Source organism: Protopterus annectens, chromosome 3.part1 (genome assembly GCF_019279795.1).
Source record: "Protopterus annectens isolate FY-2018-M chromosome 3.part1, PAN1.0, whole genome shotgun sequence".
Lineage (NCBI taxonomy): Eukaryota > Metazoa > Chordata > Ceratodontiformes > Protopteridae > Protopterus > Protopterus annectens.
Genome location: NC_056732.1, coordinates 373563597 through 373584179, shown reverse-complemented (window position 1 = coordinate 373584179; position 20583 = coordinate 373563597). Strand labels below are relative to the sequence as shown.

The 20583-nt window shown below is 38.2% G+C and overlaps 1 protein-coding gene across 1 annotated transcript in view; it reads left to right on the top strand.

Annotated features, from left to right (window-relative positions):
- The first annotated feature begins 4995 nt into the window (after positions 1-4995).
- The window catches only part of SCRN1 (secernin 1), a 1291976-nt gene continuing 1276388 nt past the window's right edge, over positions 4996-20583 (top strand). Inside the window, exon 1 of the mRNA XM_044066834.1 lies at positions 4996-5077. The gene's annotated coding sequence lies outside the window, so the exon portion shown is untranslated. The remainder of the gene's footprint in view (positions 5078-20583) is intronic.

The following is a 20583-nucleotide window of genomic DNA, read 5'->3' as shown; positions in this document are numbered from 1 at the left end:
TGTGATGGTTGTTGTTGTTTGTCTTTCGGCTTTTCCTGGTTAGTGGTCGCCACAGCGGAACTCTGGTCCGCTAATGATTGGCAGTTGGTTTTCATGGTGTCGAGTTGCCAGCCCGACGCCCAACATTCAACGAAGGCACGCCCATTCAATGCATGTCTTTCGAGCGCCCACTTGACCGTGGGGAGGACATGCAGACTCCACACAGAAGGCACTCCCAACCCAAGCTGAGAATCGAACGGGAGAACCTCTTGCTGTGAAGTAACAATGCTACCGCTGCACCACCATGGAATTTTAATGTATATGTGATGGTATGGTCTTTAAATCTACATTGCTGGCACTAAAGATTATGTGAGGTATAACTGGCCCAAAGAAAGTAAGGTATATAAAAACTGTTGCCTCAGGTAATACCTAATAGTTGTCATGCCTGAATAAGCTTTACACTTCACAGCTACAGATAAGAATTAAAATCACTGGCCCTCCAGAATTTCACACCCCCAGGCTGAGCCAAGTACACTCCAGAGCAATTTTAACAGCAGTAATTGTAACTTGACCACAAACGTTTTACACACACACACACACACACACACACACACACACACACACACACACACACACACACACACAGTATCTTCCAGGAAATGTTATTATATATTTCCATTGTCAATAATCCCCTTTCTGTCTCTACACTAATGCTGCCACCAGCTAGAAGATTAAAAAATATAATTACTATCTACTTTTAAAATAAGCCAACCATTAAACATTGATATGGTAACAATAGTTTGAGTAATGACTCTTTCAAACACTGAAGCCAGCAGTCCTTAGTATATTATTACAAGGCATATACTCTTAAGCTAATAATAAATTACCCAACACAAACACTTTAACCTGATTAATAATATTTACATTAAATAAATAAAATTACAAAAATGCAATTTGTAAAGTCAAATATACAAGCAGCAATAATTCTGCACAAAGAAAATACAAAATGAGTGGCTTTGAGCAAACAGATAGCATACAGTATACATTTAGGTAAGAGAGTATGTGGCTCTTCCTTGACTAGTAGATGTACTTATTTTTCTAGCCACCTCTGTCTTAAAAGGGAAAAGAGCTGTGTGTAAATCTTCCCAAGCAACTCTCTTTGAATGCAGTTCACCTGCACAGCCCAGAAATAACACAGTAACTAAATTACTAATATTTTTATCACTACTTAAAACAGCTATAGGCAAAATTTTCTGTTTATCTTTATATTTGGGCGATTCATTGTGTTGAGTCCAATAAGCTGATGTCCAAATAAGAAAATGCATTTTAAGCTGAAAATGCTGTAAATACTCATTTGAGAAAGAGATTTAGTTTCATTTTCTAATAGTTCTAAGTTTCAACTGAAAACAGTTGCATACTCAATGCAATTCACATATTTGCGTCCAATATATGTTATACATTTACATGCTGCAGAATTTACAAAACAGATTTTATAAAGGGAAAACATTGATGTTCACTTAATATAGCTTATTCATAGAAGCCATGGCAAATGATTCAGCTGTGCTTGAAAGGAAATGTGCAGAATGTGAGAAGTCCAGGATTTTATAATCTGCACAGAAAAATGATGGCTTATTTTTCTGAATTGTACTTACATCAGCTTCATCTGATAAAGTATAGCTTTGTATCAAAAATTAATTTTCATTTAGGTTTTTCAGGTTTTTTCATGTGCCGGCACAATCATTTCACTTGCCCTACAGTAACGAGCAATTGAGTATACTATTGACAAAAATTGTTGTTTGTCAATTAATGGATTTTATTTTGTCATTTCATGTGCTTACTACATTACAGACTAGACTTACTTTTAACGAAAAAAATAATATCTGTGGTAGTCTGCTAATGTTATTTCAGATTACTATTGCATTTCCCAAGCCAGGGCCACTGAAATCTGGAGAAGAACTGGACAATGTTGTCTTCTAGTTGTAAGAGCTGTAATCTGGCCCAAATCTCATGAAAAGTCAAATTCTGCACTGAATGTTAGTATTCTACTTGATACTGTGGTAGATTAGTGGATTTGCTTTCACCTCATAGATACTCACATACATTACAGTCAGTTATAGACATCAATGAGACAATATGTGAACAACCACACCCTTTCCTATCATGGAGGCATGAGAAGGAACAAAACAGAATCACCTAATATTCTGCATACACTAAATCCTTATGGAATACTTAAAGGCATACTGTACTATGCAATACATGGCTCACCTGAGCAACTTCCCTTATATAGCATAGATGCATTCTGGAGACAACCTGTGCATAGGTAGTGAAATATAAAATGTTCAGTTAAAGGCTAACAATGCAGGTTGATGATCACTTTAAATAATTATACAGAAACTTCAGGGCACAAAAGAGCCCCCAGTGTGCAGCAGGTACCCTTACAATTATTCAGGTCATTATTGAGGGACTCACAGAAAGTGTCAGAACATTTCATCATAGACTGGCTGATACCACACGACACATTATACACTGCTTGTTTTTCACATCTACATTTACTGTGTTCATGTTTATTAAATAATAGGATGCTACTTTTTTGGCTCATTCATCATTCCACAACATCACAGTTTTTTCGCACCTAAGACATCTAATCAAAACATTAAACAAATAAAGGAACTTTGCACTCAGGACAGCCAAGTATAACAACAAATGCAGAGGGAACTTTGACAATGGCTACAAAATGGAAATGTCTGCATATTAATAAATGATAATGTTTTGTGAAAAAAAAGTCACAGCAAAAATATTGATGGTGTAACTTCAGCAAGATATCCAAAAAGTGAAGTCCTGCATAAGTCATTTAAATGTGGGTCCTTCCCAATACTAAAGAATACTCAATGATCTATATACTTCTACAGCAGACAGCAACTGCAGTAAGACACATAAAGGCAGATTTGACACTTTTTCAGATAACCAAAGTGGGATATCTGTTCCAAACACTTGAGGTTTCACTGAAGCTGTCATACTCACAAACAGGGCAAGTAAATTTTTGCTATAATAATAATAATAATAATAATAATAATAATAATAATAAACATTTTCTCACAGAACTTTCAGGTGTTTGTATTGTTTCATGTCATATTAAATTATTTTTAAATACAGAATAATTATTTTGCACAATTGGAGAAAAGTTATAAAATTTATCATCTCCTAAAATTTCAGGACTTGGGTTGCCACCTTTTCAAACACCCAAAGTGGGACTTTTATGAAAAAGCAAGATTTTGGAGGACAAATCGTACTTGTAACCAGAGCAAAAGGCTGGAGTACACATTTTTGCCAAACTAAAGGCTCACTCTTGTATAATTTCAGTTATTTATCTTGTTTCATTTAGTATTAATGTGTTTCATAGGTAGGTACTAGGCTATCGGACCTAGGGCCTATATAAGCCTAGCCAAAAGTTTCCTTGGTTTTCACCAAACAAGAAAGTTATTTTCCTGTGCCCCTTTAGAGCAGATCCACAGAAGTGATCCCTGGGGTGAATTTCCTATTTCCCATCCAATTCTCTAGATTCCTCTTAAAGAGGGCTAATGAGGAGCTTTGCTTGACGTGAATGGGTAGTCTGTTCCAAAGTATGGGGGGGGGGTCTCTGGGACAGGAATCTATCCCTCCAGCATGTTCTGTTTATTGTGGTGGCAAGGTTTAGGTCCCTGGAGCGTGTGGCACAAAGAGATTGGGGTTTCTTTAAGTGTAGCATGTCCATCAGAACTGGGTTTGACATGGCCTTGTATGGTTTCAAATACAACATTAGTCTTTTATTTAGCTGTTACTGGAAACTTGAGAAGTATTTTTTGCTATAAAATCTCAGGACATTTTCTACATTTTTTTCACAGGGCACAATTGCTTAAGCAGGGACCATCCTGCACAAAGAGGTGGTAACCCTACTCAGGACATTCCATTTGTATCATATTTTTCGCAGGGCACAATTGCCCAAACAGAACCTGTCCTGCATAAAGAGGGACCATTGCTCTCAACCTTTCCTGTCCCAAACTGTGGAACACTGCTTCTCATAATGTGGAACAAATAGGCAAAGTGTGGGGCACAATGCTAACAGCTTTCTAAATACTAACAGCTACAATGGGGAAGCTCACAAGAGTGGATAAAATATATTATTTTACACTTGGAAAATAGTATTTTGCTATAATCATTTACCATGGATAAAACAGTTCTTAGTAATGAATGTGTGACAGACCCTTTCAATATGGTACAGCAAAGCACGTGGAGTTTTTAACACTCAGAACAAGGAAGGTTCCTTATGAGGTACATTTGACTGGTATGAGAAATAGATGGCAAACCCAGACAAAGGTCTGTAGTACTACAAATAATGATGAGACGCCAGAGCAGACCAAGAAAATATCAGGAAGCATACCTCTCAAGCGTACCTTATTATGAGGAAAGTACCTCCTTTGGGGTCTTAAAAACTTCATGTTTCTCGAAGCCCCACATTGAAAGAGCCTGCCACACATTTAGTGTTAGAATTTTTTAACTGATATCCATGATAAATAGAAATGAATCATATTAATTCATTAAAAGATCTTTTTTTATAAGTAAAACCAGCATATTTTAACCATGCTATGACCTTACTAATTGAAGTTATTAGCAAGCTGTCAGTATGTGTCCCACATTTTGCCCGTTTATTCCACATTATGAGGGCTAGTGTTCCTGGAAGGTTATGTCAAGAGCTACCTTATCCACCTCTTGTTCGAATTTGGCGCTTCTATCTCTGTTTTGAAGTATTAAAGACTGCAAAAAAGAAACACTGGACAGATTATGTGAAACAAGACAATAAGAAGGAATGGGAAACACAAAAACTACAGCATGAGCTGAAGAGCATACAATGCGCAATATGAAACAATATTGTAAAATAGCAACTTCTGTTAAAACACGAAGGAAGGCTGGGGAGGAGGATCTGTCCCTCCCCCTCCGTAATTACGCGAACCCCCCCCCCCCCGAGTTCCGGCAGCAGACCGACCAAGCAAAGCGACACTTGTCATGTGACTAAGCAGCAGCCGCTACCTACAGCTGCAGCGAGGCGAGCAAGAACTGTCAGGTGAGAAATGTCTAAATTTCGTACAGTGTTTTCACTAAACATATTCTTTAAGCACCTCATAAGTGCAAAGAGTAGCAAAACAGGAGGCGATTTTGTAGTTTCTTTGCAAAACATGACGAGTCATCTAGTATTTGTTATGAGTGCAGCATCGTTTATATTGGTATGCTTCAAAAAAATCCATGCCTGCGAAACTGGGCTGGGTCTGGAATGGTGATGTTCTCCAGTGAAGGACATACATCCTTTACGCGATCTCCGGTGCGTAGCAGCATCTTTGCAAAGAAAAGCTCAGATGCCTTATCTTACAGGCGTTGTATGTTGGGGGCGCATTTCCTCCTACTGATGGCATTTTGCTTAGTCGTTATTGTCATTGTGTCCACTATAGTTGCCATAGCTGTCTGGCTCCATCCCTGCCGCCTCCCTTCTACAGTCTCTCAAGTTACTGTACTTGCCTGGTTTGGGGTTTTCGGGACGGGAGAGTGCTTTTGCATTGTTATGTTAACTATTATTTGCGATCAGTAGGCATGGAGGCATAAAGAAACGCGCTATTTTTAGTTGATTGTATATTTTCCTGTATTGACGATTTGAACTAGAGGCTCCATGGGAAAGATTTGTAATAGGGGCTTGTAACTCCGCTCCTTCATTTTAGCATAGCACACCCTACCACCAATACCATTTGCACCCGTACTACTACTACGAAATTGCATTTTAACTTAGTGTTAATTGTGACATTAAACTGTTGCATTTAATTTTTTAACTCTGTGAACACAGTGGACTCGTATGTATACCCCAATAATCTTTCTTTGCAAAATACGGTGAAGTGATGCCGTCCCCTTTTTCTCACAACAAAAACTTTAATTGGAATGTTTTGTGTTGTATGCAGTTTAAATTATCTTTGCAATTTAATATATTGCATAGAATGGTAGTCGTGAAGCACTTAATTGCTACCTCGTGGACTGTATCTGTTTGTGTTTTTGCTCATTTGAAAAGCTATATAATTTCAGGTCTCGTACCATGAAATATGACGAGGGCTAAAAGCACACCCCACATAAGCTACTGTGTGACATTTGTCCGTGGGTAACATTCATCTGGCTGTTCTGCCTCAGTGGCCATCGGTTTGTATCAGCTGTACTTATATAACCAGTAGTACTGATCCAGATTATGTGTTAGTTTAATGAATGTTTGCATATCTTTATCCCAGGATGAACGTGAAAGAAGTTCACATGACCGTTCCCAACCATTTAACAAACGAATAAATAAATGTCATCACACAATGCTGGGGGTATAGCATGATTTGATAGCTGTCTTTTCTTCAGAGGGGTATGAGTCCTGATCTTGTTAGCCTTCGATGAGGCATGTAGTAGAGATTATGTATTTGTTACTGCATTGGAAGGATAGGCAAGTTTGGTACTTTTGGATAACTGAATTTCATGGATCTAAGGAAAATTTAATTTGCTGTTTCTGATGGTGGTGGTACTGATTTTGTGTGTGTGTGTGTGTATTTATGGGGGGGGGGGGGGGTTCTATCAACTCTGTGGTACTAAATTTTGATCCTTGCTGCAGTGATAATGATGTCTACCTTTGTGCCGGACACTGCATTTACATATATGCCTAGATTTAGGAAAACCTAACTTACATGTGTAAACTAGGTAAAGGTGTAGTCTTGCTGCTGCTGCTTTACTTTCATGACTAGGATAATAAAAGGTTGGGAGGGTGGCCTAATGGTTAAGGTGTTTGCCTTACAAACACAAGGTGCAGAGTTTGAGTCTCACAAGGAGTAATTGGCTAGGCTTAAAATGGCTCACAAGGGCAGTTAGCTTAGTACTAACATATGAACTTAAAACACCTGTTTGGTAGTAATGATTATGCCTAGATGACTGATTTTGCTGTCATATTTTGCATTACTGTATGATTTAGCTCTACTATGTGCAGAGAGTATGTAAACCTTCAGTTTTATGATCCATCATAATCTGTCCAGCAGTAGGCATGCTTAAGTTCCAGGAAAGTAAAACATATCTCTGTCTTTTGTGTCTGCTTCCTGAAGGGGATGCATAAGGCTGCACATGTCAGGGACTCTTTCTTCAGCGTAATTGACCTGAAACGTATTGGTGAGGGACACATACATTTTGACTGTTATGTGTAAGAATATGTATATTGGTTTGGTTTTATTTGAAATGTGGTTACATTGTTGTTCCAGTGCTGCAGTTGGACAGCCATGCTATCACTGTGCTAAGGTCCAACATTTTCCAACCAGAGATTTATACTTAATGTTATCATCTGAAGTGAATAACTTTCATGCTACTTAGGTACTTAAAATGTGGATGCTACAATTGTAGACTTCTGTCTGCATAAGACTATAAGTGGATGCCAACTTATAATGTAGTTTTAATAATAATTATACAATGCAGGGATGTACAAAAATCATCTCAAACAATCTGAATCCATCTTTCCATCTTCCAGCAGGGATGCTGTTTTCATGTAATGTGGTATATATATTCACATTTAATAAGAAAATGGTTTTGACAGCACAAAGCTTAAGGGAAAAAAAACAATACAAAAATGTTGCCAGCCCTCTCTGTTGTAGGGCCACTGTTCAGTTACAGTGATCTGCTACGTAAGTATGGAAGACCATAGTTTAAAAAAAAACTTTTCTTCTAAAACTAGACTTTGCTTTCGTCACTCAGAGTGGCTGCCTCCTTCTTTTTATTTTTCAGAAATGACAACTCAAACACTGATGTGATTTCTGAAGCAACACACTTTTCTGGTATGAGGATTTCCTGAGTGAGTGCTGAGGTAGAAATGAAGTCCTCGTGGGGTATTGTAACATCCCATACACTGACTGGATAAACATACCAATACATTAATGTACTCCCTGAATCAAAACAATTTGGATCACATTATACAGAATACCCACTAAGGATAGCAATATCTTAGATATATAGTTAACAAACAGAGAACTTTTCTGTTCCTCGCCCACAGTTTATACTTGTTTAATATGATGCAGATCATGACAAAGTCCTCTTTAATTTAACAGCAAAATCTAACTCGGTCTTAAATTAATAATTTCATTCTTCCTAGACTTTTACTAATGGAAACTATGTTGCAATAAATAACATCCTTGTAAAAACAGAGTGGGATTCTATCCTCAGTGACCCAAAGAAGTTTGATCTGGATACTATGAACATGTTCTTTGCCATTATTAACTCCTTCAGTAATGGGCACATGCTGGTACGACACAAATATACATATCGATTAAAAACAAAAACTATGCCAGAAACACATTTGTAAGATAATAGCCTTTGCAGATTCTCTGTTTCTTTAAATATGGCAAACTTATCTTCAAATGTAGCTTCTTAAAAGTCATGTAAAATATGATTATATCTGTTACTTAAAACTTTGCAGAGTGCTTATTCTGTCATAGTTATGCTACTATTTATAAAAGTTGCATTACCCATGTGCATTTCAACAAGCAGCTAAAATTACAGATGGTTTGTTTTGCTTCAGAAAGGAGATGTTCTGTGTTGCAGTCAAATCCAGAAAAGGTGTACTTGATGTTATTTTAGTAGCAGCCATCAATACACAAGTACATAAAGCATTTTTATTTATTTATTTAACATTTGTTGACTGGAAAAGTCTGACTAGGACAGAGCCTTTTTCCAGCAGAGACCCAGGGAGAAACACTCCAGATACATGTTTTTGGAATGTGGGAGGAAAACAGAGTACCTGGAGGAAACCCATGCGAATGCAGGGAGGACATGCAGACTCCATACAGAAGGCACCTCATCTGAGAATTGCACCAGAGAACCTTTTGCTGTGAAGTGACAACGTTAACTGCTGCCCCACTGAGCTGCCCTAACATTGCACACTTGACTTCCTGAGAGTATGGTTCTTCTCTCTAGTCCAGACTAATGCCCACCTCCCAAAAAAATATCCTTTCTTTTGTCATTGTTTTATGTTCTCACTTCAATGGTCACCTTGATGGAATGAATGGGCTCTGTGGGAAGAATGGCGGATGGTTAGTGAGAGAAGTAAGATCTGGAGCGGTTCTCCCCGGGCCTCCGCTGAAAACAGGCTCTGTGGAACCTAGTCGGACATTCCCGGTCAACAAATGTTAAATAAATTAAATAAATAAAATAAATAAAATAAATAAAAGTATGCCCCCCCAAAACAAAATATATATATTTTTATTGAATCTTCTGTATAGAATAAAACCACATTGAAGTAGTACTTCAGAATCTTGAAACACTTTCATTACTTGTTTTTTGTGGTTCTGCTAAGAGAAATTGGTAACCAGTTTCTCAAATTGCAACAGAGTGAATACAGCACAGTGAAAGCGGCCCATTGCCTACAAAGCAACAGAGCAAGCAACATGTTCATTTTTTAAAAATATTTGGCCTTGTATTCTTTGGTTGAATTCACACTCACACACCTTAATGTATTGAATTGGTAGGCACACTTGATCTGGTTGTCATTTTCTGGCACTGCCTGGTATATATGATAAAGGAGTAAATGGTAGATTAGCACAAGGGTGTAGGCAGAAGTTTTATTTTGTACTCAAATGTAGTGTTGTTGGCTCCCTCAACCATCTGCCTGCCATTTATAAAATATACTACATTCCATAAAATGTTGCCCCTGTACACACAGGAAAGGGACATTATTTCCAAATGTTACTACTTAGAACCTGAAACTGGCTATCTTTAGAGATGTAGTCCTATTACATGTATGGTTTACATAGATCAGTATTTTTAACATCACTTTAGAGTATTCTAAACATTCTGTGCTTTTTGAGTAGCAAAGTTTCCAAAAGATGCTTAGAAAAATGTACTCATTTAAGTACACTGAATATGCCTAATTGGGGTTCAGCATACACACAGACATAAATGCTGCAGTAGGTTGAACCATTTACTTGGACAATTAGAGCAGTGCCACATTCTTCATCCTTTTATGGGTTAGATGACGTGATGGTGCAGAACAGACACAGGTGCAGAATGCAGCGCTGATAAGGCTGTGCAGACAATGAAACCCTGTTTACTCAGAGCAGATTAGGAGATAGCGAGCAGATGGAGAGAGACAACAGTTATATTGCTGAAGTTCTCCTACTCACATGGAATGGCTCTTTGGGGCTTTTATGATAATTGCCATGGAAAGGTCAGAACATTCATTTACAGCTTGACTCATGATACGTGTCAGATTGGCTTTAAGTATCTCAAGAAGTCCTAATGAGTGTGATGAAGTAGTTCTGTTATGATTGGTAAGTGGACTTTAGTTCCTACACTGACAGTGTGACATTTTTCACAAGGAAAATATAACACTTTTATTGCAAAAAAAAAAAAAAGACGAACAAACAAACAAAAACCTCAGGATGCACCTGGAGTAAATAAACCCAAAACAACAGTATGTAGGAAGCAGTTGGTAGTGGTCTGTGGAAATGCATAAAGTAACAAAACTCATGCTGCTGAAGATAGCTTTTTGATAACCGAGTTAGTGGAAGATTTGAGAAGTGATCTTCCAATGCTATTTTTTTTAAACATTAGGAACATACTTTCCAGTGCTGACATGCATTTCTTAAGATGCTAAACATTACTGGTTACATCAAACATATAGCTTTTCTGTAACTTTATTGCTGACTCAAGGCAGTTTGGGGATTTTAAAAGTCCTGTACTAAAGAAATCACTGAGGTTAGGATTACAAGGGCCTTGTTACTAGAGTATTTAAGAAATTCATGCTGGGCTAATAAAGTATTGTATTAAGCTGTTTCATAAATGCAGAGAAGTTTGAGAGATGTGAATCAGTTCTAGGTGCTCACCACAACTTGAGAAGGCAGAAGAATACATCTACTACTCTTTTTGTATCGTCTGTTATGAGTTTATTTGCATTTAAGCTTTTAATGATGGTTTATGTTGCCAGAGAGTTGGTTGTTGCTAGGCATTGAAAGGACATAACTAGCTTGTACTTCCACAAAACTCTGCATTGTGGCTTATGAGTGCTGGTTAATGCACGCTGTCTTGTCTTCTTTTAGAGGGAAATTCAAAATTAGCAATCATTATGCATTGAAAATCATTATATAGTTACTTTTGTATTTGAAGCAGTTGGGTAGATAAAAAGTTGGATATTTCAGGGAGACCTAGATTTGGGTTTGACCTTATCCAGTGTACTTTGAAGAAGCCCAACAAAACACAAAGAAGAAGCAACATTTTACTTTGTAGATGAATTTTATATGCAGTTATAAAATTCGCTTTCTTAAAGGTATTCAGAGACTTTTTTGCATTTCATTTTACTGCAGAATTTTAAGTGGTCAGAAGTTGGCTCACAAGGGCAGTTAGCCTAGTATACTAACAAATGAAAAAAAAAAAAAAAAAAAATAACACAACTGTGTAAGCTACTGTGTTGTGACTAACAGCATTGTCATCCAATTTGCACACATTATTTTTCTGAACTGACTCAGTCAATAGGTGAACACTATGTTTGACCAATCCCCCTCCCCCATGTGAGAGAGGGGAGCTGAGGTTTGGGCATTATACAATATTGCATACTATCCAGGCAGCCATGTTGATATTTCTCATAGTAGAGGGTTAGAATTGAAGCACATAATGGGAACAGCTGATATATTTCATTTAGTTATTGGAGCAGCTGACACTAGGTTTCTTGATATTCTTATCCGTTAACCATGCTCAGTGGATAAATGGAAAATTCCTTGATTGTGTGTCACTCAAGGACCATAGCTAGAGGGTAACAGAGTGCCATGGAGCATTCCATGCAACTAACAGGTGAGCAAGTAACTTTGAATCATGGGGGATAGCTCATTGATGCATAACTTCTTATTTAGGAAAAGTGATATTGGCAAAGTGCTTGGTGAGTTTCTTTTAAAACATAATGAACCTCATAGCTGCACTGTGATACTTCATTGTGTAAAAAAATGATTGCACGTTATGCTGTTTTTCATAAAACTGAACTTGGGACTTTGAACTGGTGTGTGCAACTGGTCGATCCAAGCTTAAAGTATAGCCCATCCCTTTGGTTTATAATGCTGTCAAGTGTCTCTTTAGTGCATGTAGAATGGGAAGGGGAAACATACTGGGGAAGAAAAGTATTTTATAATGGAGAACTATACCCCATTGTGCTTGGATAGTGAGAGAATGTTGCTGTTCATCTGCACTGTGGAAGAAACTGTCAAGATTTTAGAAAATTCTGTTGCTGCAGTATATTGCTCATAAGTAAATGTTGTGGTATTTCTGTCTTATGCATTTTAAAAGCTTTTTTTGCATCTGGTGGGCTTGCATGTGATACTCATCTTGCTAGTACTGTTGGAGGTTTGCTGACAAGATGCATATGTCTGGATGAGAAACACACTGCATTCTACCACCTGTTTAGCAGATTGAAAGAAGGTGATGACCTTGTCCTAAGTCTAGATGCAGATAATAATGCAGCGCCTCACTCGAAAGATCATTTCTCTTTGAAGCCATGCTATTGTTTACTGACATGGTTTACTGTCCCTTTTTCTTGTCACCATCTGTTACAGATTAAGTCTTTTTCTTTTGAAATGCCTGATAATCTAGTATTCTAGCTTTAGAGACTGCTATGACCTGTACTACTATTAATCTTCTCACTTCCTACTTTTTCCAAATTATTTCTGGAAATCAACATTTCAAAGGCTAGAAATGTATGGTTTCTGGGCAGTCTGGGACCCTGGTAGAGTAAGTAATGCCTAGCAGCATGGTGTGGACATGTCTTCACCAGTGGCAAGGTTTTGATGTAGGGCACTGGATGTTCTTAACCCTAATTTACCTTTGTCTTGTCACTGAAACTATGGCCTAGAGTTCTTTTCTCTAACAGAGCTGAGTATTTTGAAACATTGTAGTTGTGGATAAAGGCAGCTAGGACATTTTCAAAGTCAAAAGTCATTTTCAAAGTCAAAAGTCAAAGTAAACTTTATTGTCATTCAGAAATCACACAAGTGCAAAAACTGAATGAAATTCCATGTCTCTGGACTCAATGTATAGACAACATATAGACTAGTTTCAGACATTTACACATATAACACCTAGCTATTACATCACGGATATGCAGGTAGACAGACTAACATTGCACATAATTAGAAACACATTTTAACACTTTTCGAACTGAACACTTACTTGCATGAGACTTTAGTATTGCACAGGTACTTGGTTAAGACATTGCATTGATCCTTGCACAGAGAGACATTTGAGTATTGCACTGTGAACATTAGAGTATTGGACTATGGACCACAGAGTATTGCACTGAAATATATTTTTATTTTGTCCTTCAGATGAGGTGCCATCTGCCTGAGCTGGTGGTGGCTTATGTGGATGTTAACAATCTCATGGCACTTATCAAAAAGCAGATTCATGACAACTCACTGAAGGTAGATTTGGCAAACATTTAATAAAAATCAAAAAATGCTCACCAAAACTAACAAACATCAAACAAACATCAGAGGAACTCCCTTTTTTTGCAGGAGGCAAGCTCCCCCCCTGCACCACACACGTAGGGGACACTCCCAAACAGTTCAGATGCCACACAACTAGACAGAAAGAGGCAAACCCCACCGTCCATGGTAGTTTCGGTGAATATATTTTGATCCTTTCTGGTTTACTGAAAGTACTTTTGGCAACCTGACATGCTCCCCAAAAAGCACAGGGTGGCTTTTTAAAAAATGTTTAAGATGTATTGTACAGAAGAAAGAAGATGTTTATGATGTTTTTCTCCTCACCAAATTACCATTTTCATTATATAAATCTGTGTAACAAAATCATGTCATGTTACTCTGTATATTATATGTCAATAAATCAACCAAGCCACATATACCATAAATAGCTAAATAGCGTCATATCCAATTTGTAAAGCCTAGCATGAGGTATATTTTCATAAAAGCCATAACAGATCTTATTCATATTTAATTTCTGAAATTCAAGACAATCTAATATCTTAGCAGTTGATTTTCAAAGATTTTTTACACTATCAAAAGTAACCATTTATGTGATATATTCCAAAATAAATCATACCAATGAACCCCATGTTTAAATATTTTTACCTGATCCATTATTGTATAAAGAGTTATACTTTCCAGACTCTTTCAACCTTCTAGCAAGTACACATTTTCTCACATTTGTTAACAATCAAACCTTTCTTTTAATGTAATTATAACCAACTTTCAATTCCAACAAGCAAATATTTCTTTTAAGTTCAAACATAATTGAGGCTGTAATAAGTATCTTGCCCTTTTTACAATTAATACTGCCCCATATGCCTTCATATGTCCAAATTACAGTGCCTCTTAAAATATTTATATTCCTACATTTTATATATTTACATCAAAACATGAAACAAATGCAGTGAGGCATAATATACTCCAAGGTTAAATGAGCCCATATCCCGTTATTTTTAGTTCCATATACAATGCGGTTGGGCGTCGGGCTGGCAACTCAACACCATAAAAACCAACTGCCAAACATTAGCGGACCGGAGTTCTGCTGTGGCAACCCCTAACCGGGAAAAGCCGAATGACAAGCAACAATACAATGCCCCTTTTAGTAGAGTTCAAACCTAAGCCTTCAAAAAAGGAACATAATTCAGAAAATATACTTTTTTCATAAAGGACAACACATAGAATTTCTATATCACTGTTATCCTGCTCTTATTAACTATTGTTCTTCTTTGAGCTTTTTCAGCAGCAGTATGTCCAAATATAATTCCTAAAGCAGAATCTCCCTTTTCTTTAAATTTTGTAGGTTAAACCTGATGTTTCTCACTCATACCTTTGCATTTTTCCTTATTAATTTCTGAACTCGCCTTCCATAATTTCTGTAGAAATCAGATGTGTCATACGTGAGACAAATCATATATATGTTCTGTAAGGGATAAATCATCTATATAACATTTTCTAACTGTAATAGAAAGCTTGGCACTTCCCATTTCCAGCCACTTGTTTACAGTTTAAGAACAGCATTATTTTGTAATCTGGGTAATGGGTCCAATTCCAAAAGACTTGGGCTCAGTGTAAGTGACGCAGACTGAGAGCTGGTCTTTTGGAATCTAGCCCCCGGTGTAAGCCTACTTTTGCATAGGCCTTGTACTGAAGTTAAATCACTTACAGAGAGTAAGTCTTTTGGAATCAGGACAGACTTATACTGAGAGCAGCTTTTTTGGAATCTGGCCAAGTGTCAGGCATGTAGAGCAGCCCTGCTTCACTTTGCTGACCATTTTTATCTTCCCCCTCCATTTAGCCATACATTAAATGTATTACTCTAGAGGAAAACATATCCTATATAAGAATTAGTAATAGAAAACCAAAATATCATTCCCTTATTTAATATTCTGAATATTTAAAAGTTAGCAATACAGAGCCAGAATATCATTCCCTTATTTAATATCCTGAATATCTAAAAATCAGTAGTATAGAGCCAAAATATTATTCCCTTGTTTAATATCCTGAATATCTAAAAATCAGTAATACAGAACCAGCATATTATTCCCTTATTTAATATCCTGAATATCTAAAAATCAGTAATACAGAACCAAAATATTATTCCCTTATTTAATATCCTGAATATCTAAAGTCAGCAATACAGAGCCAAAATATCATTCCCTTATTTAATGTCCTGAATGATGTTTCCAACTTACAACCTCGTAAGCTTAAGATATATCACATTTGATCATTCTTTCTTCTACCCTTCCTTTACAACAGAATCCACAGTCTCCCTTACTAGTAACAGTAAATTTTATTACCCCATCATTTATGCAAGCTATACATCTCTTCTTCTACAGCGTGATGAAGAATGACTGTAAAACACAATTGAATGGCCCTTGTTATAAGCTTGTAGTGTTAGAGATACTGGCTGCCAGTTCTTAAAAGTTATATGATTCCAACAAACCTCTTCAAGCCATATCCCATACTAAACCACTCATTTAAATCCTGTGCAGTCCTGCAGTTCATCATCATCATCTTTCGGCTTTTCCCGTTAGGTGTCGCCACAGCGGATCATCTCTTTCCATTTCTTCCTATCCTCTGCATCTTGCTCTGTCACACCAACCACCTGCATGTCCTCTCTCACCACATCCATAAATCTTATCTTAGGCCTTCCTCTTTTCCTCTTACCTGGCAGCTCCATCCTTAGCATCTTTTTCCCAATATACCCATCATCCCTACTCAGCACATGTCCAAACCAACGCAATCTCATCTCTCTTGATTTGTCTCCAAACTGTCCAACATGAGCTGACCCTCTGATATACTGATTCCTAATCCTATCCATCCTAGTCACACCGAGTGCAAATCTTAACATCTTTAACTCTGCCACATCCAGCTCTGACTTCTGCCTTTTTGTCAATGCCACTGTCTCCAACCCATATAACATAGCTGGTCTCACTACTGTCTTGTAGACCTTCCCTTTCACTCTTACTGGTACCCGTCTGTCACAAATCACTCCTGACACTCTTCTCCACCCCTTCCACCTTGCCTGTACTCTCTTCTTTACCTCTCTTCCACACTCACTATTACTCTGAACTGTTGATCCCAAGTACTTAAACTCGTCCACCTTTACCAACTCTGCTCCCTGCATCCTCACCATTCCTCTACCTTCCCTCTCATTACGTACATATATTCTGCTGACCTTCATTCCTCTGCTCTCTAGAGCATATCTCCACCTCTCCAGAGTCTCCTCAACCTGATTTCTACTCTCACTACAGATCGCAATGTCATTTGCAAACATCATAGTCCACGGGGCCTCCTGTCTGATCTCATCTGTCAACCTGTCTGTCACCACTGCAAATAAGAAAGGACTCAAAGCTGATCCTTGATGTAATCCCACCTCCACCTTAAACGGATCTGTCACTCCCACTGCAGTCCTCACCACTGTCACACTACCCTCGTACATATCCTGTACCACTCTTACATACTTCTCTGCTACTCCCGACTTCCTCATACAATACCACAACTCCTCTCTAGGCACCCTGTCATATGCTTTCTCCAAGTCTACAAAGACACAATGCAACTCCTTCTGACCTTCTCTGTATTTCTCCAATAACACTCTCAGAGCAAACATCGCATCTGTAGTGCTCTTTCCTGGCATGAAACCATACTGCTGATCACTAATCATCACCTCCCTTCTTAACCTAGCTTCTACTACTCTCTCCCATAACTTCAAGCTGTGACTGATCAATTTTATCCCTCTGTAGTTACTGCAGACATCACCCTTATTCTTAAAGATAGATACCAAAACACTTTTTCTCCACTCCCCAGGCATCCTCTGACTTTCCAAAATTTCGTTAAACAATCTAGTTAAAAATTTCACTGCCATTTCTCCTAAGCACCTCCATGCTTCCATTGGGATGTCATCTGGGCCAACAGCCTTTCCATTCTTCATCCTCTTCATAGCTATCCTTACTTCCTCCTTGCTAATCTGTTTCACTTCCTGATTCACTATCCCCACATCATCCAACCTTCTCTCTCTCATTCTCTTCATTCATCAACCTCTCAAAATATTCTTTCCATCTACTCAACACACTCTCCTCTCTTGTGAGTACCTTTCCCTCACTATCCTTTATCACCCTTACTTGCTTCACATCTTTCCCAGCTCTGTCCCTCTATCTAGCCAATCGGTACAGGTCCTTTTCTCCCTTTTTAGTGTCCAATCTCTCATACAAGTCTCCATACGCCTTATCCTTAGCTTTCGCCACCTCTCTCTTTGCCATGCGCCTCATCTCCATATACTCATGTCTACTTTCTTCATCTCTTTGACAATCCCACTTCTTCTTCGCCATCCTCTTCCTCTGTATACTCTCCTGTACTTCCTCATTCCACCACCAGGTCTCCTTGTCCTCCTTCCTCTGTCCAGATGTCACACCAAGCACCTTTCTAGCAGTCTCCCTTACTAGTTCTGCTGTAGTTACCCAGCTATTTGGTAACTCTCCACTGCCTCCCAGTGCCTGTCTTAACTCTTCCACTTCACAATCACCCTTTTTTAACTTCCACCATTTAATCCTTGGCACTGCTTTTACACTCCTCCTCCTCTTCTTGATCACCAACGTCATCCTACAGACCACCATTATATTCTGCTTAACTACACTTTCCCCTGCCACCACTTTACAGTCTCCAATCTCCTTCAGACTGGCCCTCCTACATAGGATATAATCCACCTGTGTGCATCTTCCTTCACTCTTGTACATCAACCTATGCTCCTCCCTCTTCTTAAAATAAGTATTCACCACAGCCATGTCCATCCTTTTCGCAAAATCCACAATCATCTGATCTTCTGCATTCCTCTCCTTAACACCATACCTACCCATCACTTCCTCATCCCCTCTGTTCACTTCACCAACATGCCCATTAAAGTCCGCTCCAATCACTAGTCTCTCACAATTGGGTACACTCACCACAACTTCATCCAACTCACTCCAAAATTTCTCTTTCTCATCCATCGCACACTCAACTTGTGGAGCATATGCACTAACAACATTCATCATTACACCATCAATTTCGAGTTTCATAAACATCACTCTGTCAGACACTCTCTTCACGTCTAAAACACTCTTGGCATATTGTTCCTTTAGTATAACCCCTACCCTATTTCTCCTGCCATCCACACCATGATAGAACAATTTGCACCCATTTCCTAACACCTGGCCTTACTTCCGTTCCATCTGGTCTCTTGCACGCACAATATATCAACCTTCCTTCTCTCCATCATATCAGCTATCTCTCTTCTTATACCAGTCATACTGCCAACATTCAAAGTTCCTACCCTCACTGCTACACTCCTAACCTTCCTCCTCTCTTCCTGCCTTCGCCCTCCTCTTCTCCTTCGGCCAATAGTAGCCCAATTTCCGCCAGCACCCTGTTGGCTAACAGTACTGGTGGCGGTCGTTGTTAACCTGGGCCTCGACCGATCCGGTATGGAAATATGAAATTTTCGCGCCATAAGTTATGTGGCAGAATTTTTACGCCGGATGCCCTTCCTGACGCAACCCTTCCCATTTATCCGGGCTTGGGACCGGCACAAAGAAATGCACTGGCTTGTGCATCCCCAGTGGCTGGGTTTGTGCAGTCCTGCAGTTATAAAATGAAAATGTGGTACTTGCGTATTATCACAACCACATTCCAAAGCACTCATTGTTGACATATTCATATGCCCTTAAGACTTTTTCCCATTTACTTTTGGCACATTGTACAATGTACTGGTATCTACTTACTAATTAGGCAATATTTTTTTGTAGTACAGTTTTTTTTTGGGGGGGGGGGTTAAAAATTACACTCCATGATGGCAAGCGTGATTGTGATCATTTGTACAGTTACTGACCCTGCTGAATTTCAGCTTACCGAAACTCATTAATTTCCTTACTAGCGTATTTTCAGGGCATGTATTTATATGTATAGCTTTTCTTTGTCTTGAGGCGAAGCCTGTTAGAGATGCTCGCAGTACTGTAAAAAAAAAAAAAAAACACAATTTCAAAAGAAGACCTCACTGCATGGAACATAAAAGGATTGCATGCCTTACTTGAGCCCTACCTGCATATAAAGTGAGATCAAAGTGAAATGGTTACAAAGCACATGTAAATAAGCACTTTAATGTCAAGCCTAAAGAGCTGCTGTTACTGGCAAGCTGCTACTGTATGCCTTAAGCAAATATTGCATTCAGTTACGCTGGTAAAGTACACTACCCAGGAGGAGGAATTTTTGACATTTTTCCTCTCCCTGTTTCTGAAGCAATGTCTTACACAACAAATTTAAAGTTTACACTCCCTTTTCCACTGCAGGATTAAGTAGTTTCAATATAAGATTGCGAATTAATGCAACTCCGACATGTGGTTGCGATAATACGTAAGTACCGAAAAATGTTTATTTAAAACTGATAAACTATCTCCTGTTGGTACTCAAGACTTTCTAGATATTTTCATTCCATTCTGTAATTTTTAAGTATTACCTTTCTGTATACTATCCCTGTCTTCTTTTGGATACTTAAACACCCAAGATTTGATTAAAATCTCCTTTTTAATAAACCAATTAGAAATAATCCTTTACCATTTCTGTTATGTCCTTCTACTTGCAAAAAAAAAGTCCAAAAGTTATGCTTTCTCAAATAAACAGTAAAGGAGAAACGTCTTGCTTTTATTATACAGCTAACTGTTTTTACATATAACAATTTCTTAACTTTTTCTCATTCGGCACATAACAAACCCTACTGTTTCTGAAATAATTCAGTGTCAGTTTCTACCAAACAGTTGCGCATATCTTGAAGTCCCAATGTTTATTTTCTTGTGATGTTTTTATTGTATGTGTGGTGTTCATATTTCTGAGTTTTGCACCTGCGTAGAAGTTAAATACAAAGATCGCCAGTACACCTATATGTAGATACACTAAGTGCAGGATATTCACACTAAGTAAATGTAAAGGCGTTTTACTGATCGATCCCACTTGCAACGAAAGTGTAAAGTAGCTGAAGTTGATCCTTAAGTTTGTGCAAAGTAGAATGTGAAAACCTTAGGCTTCATACTGG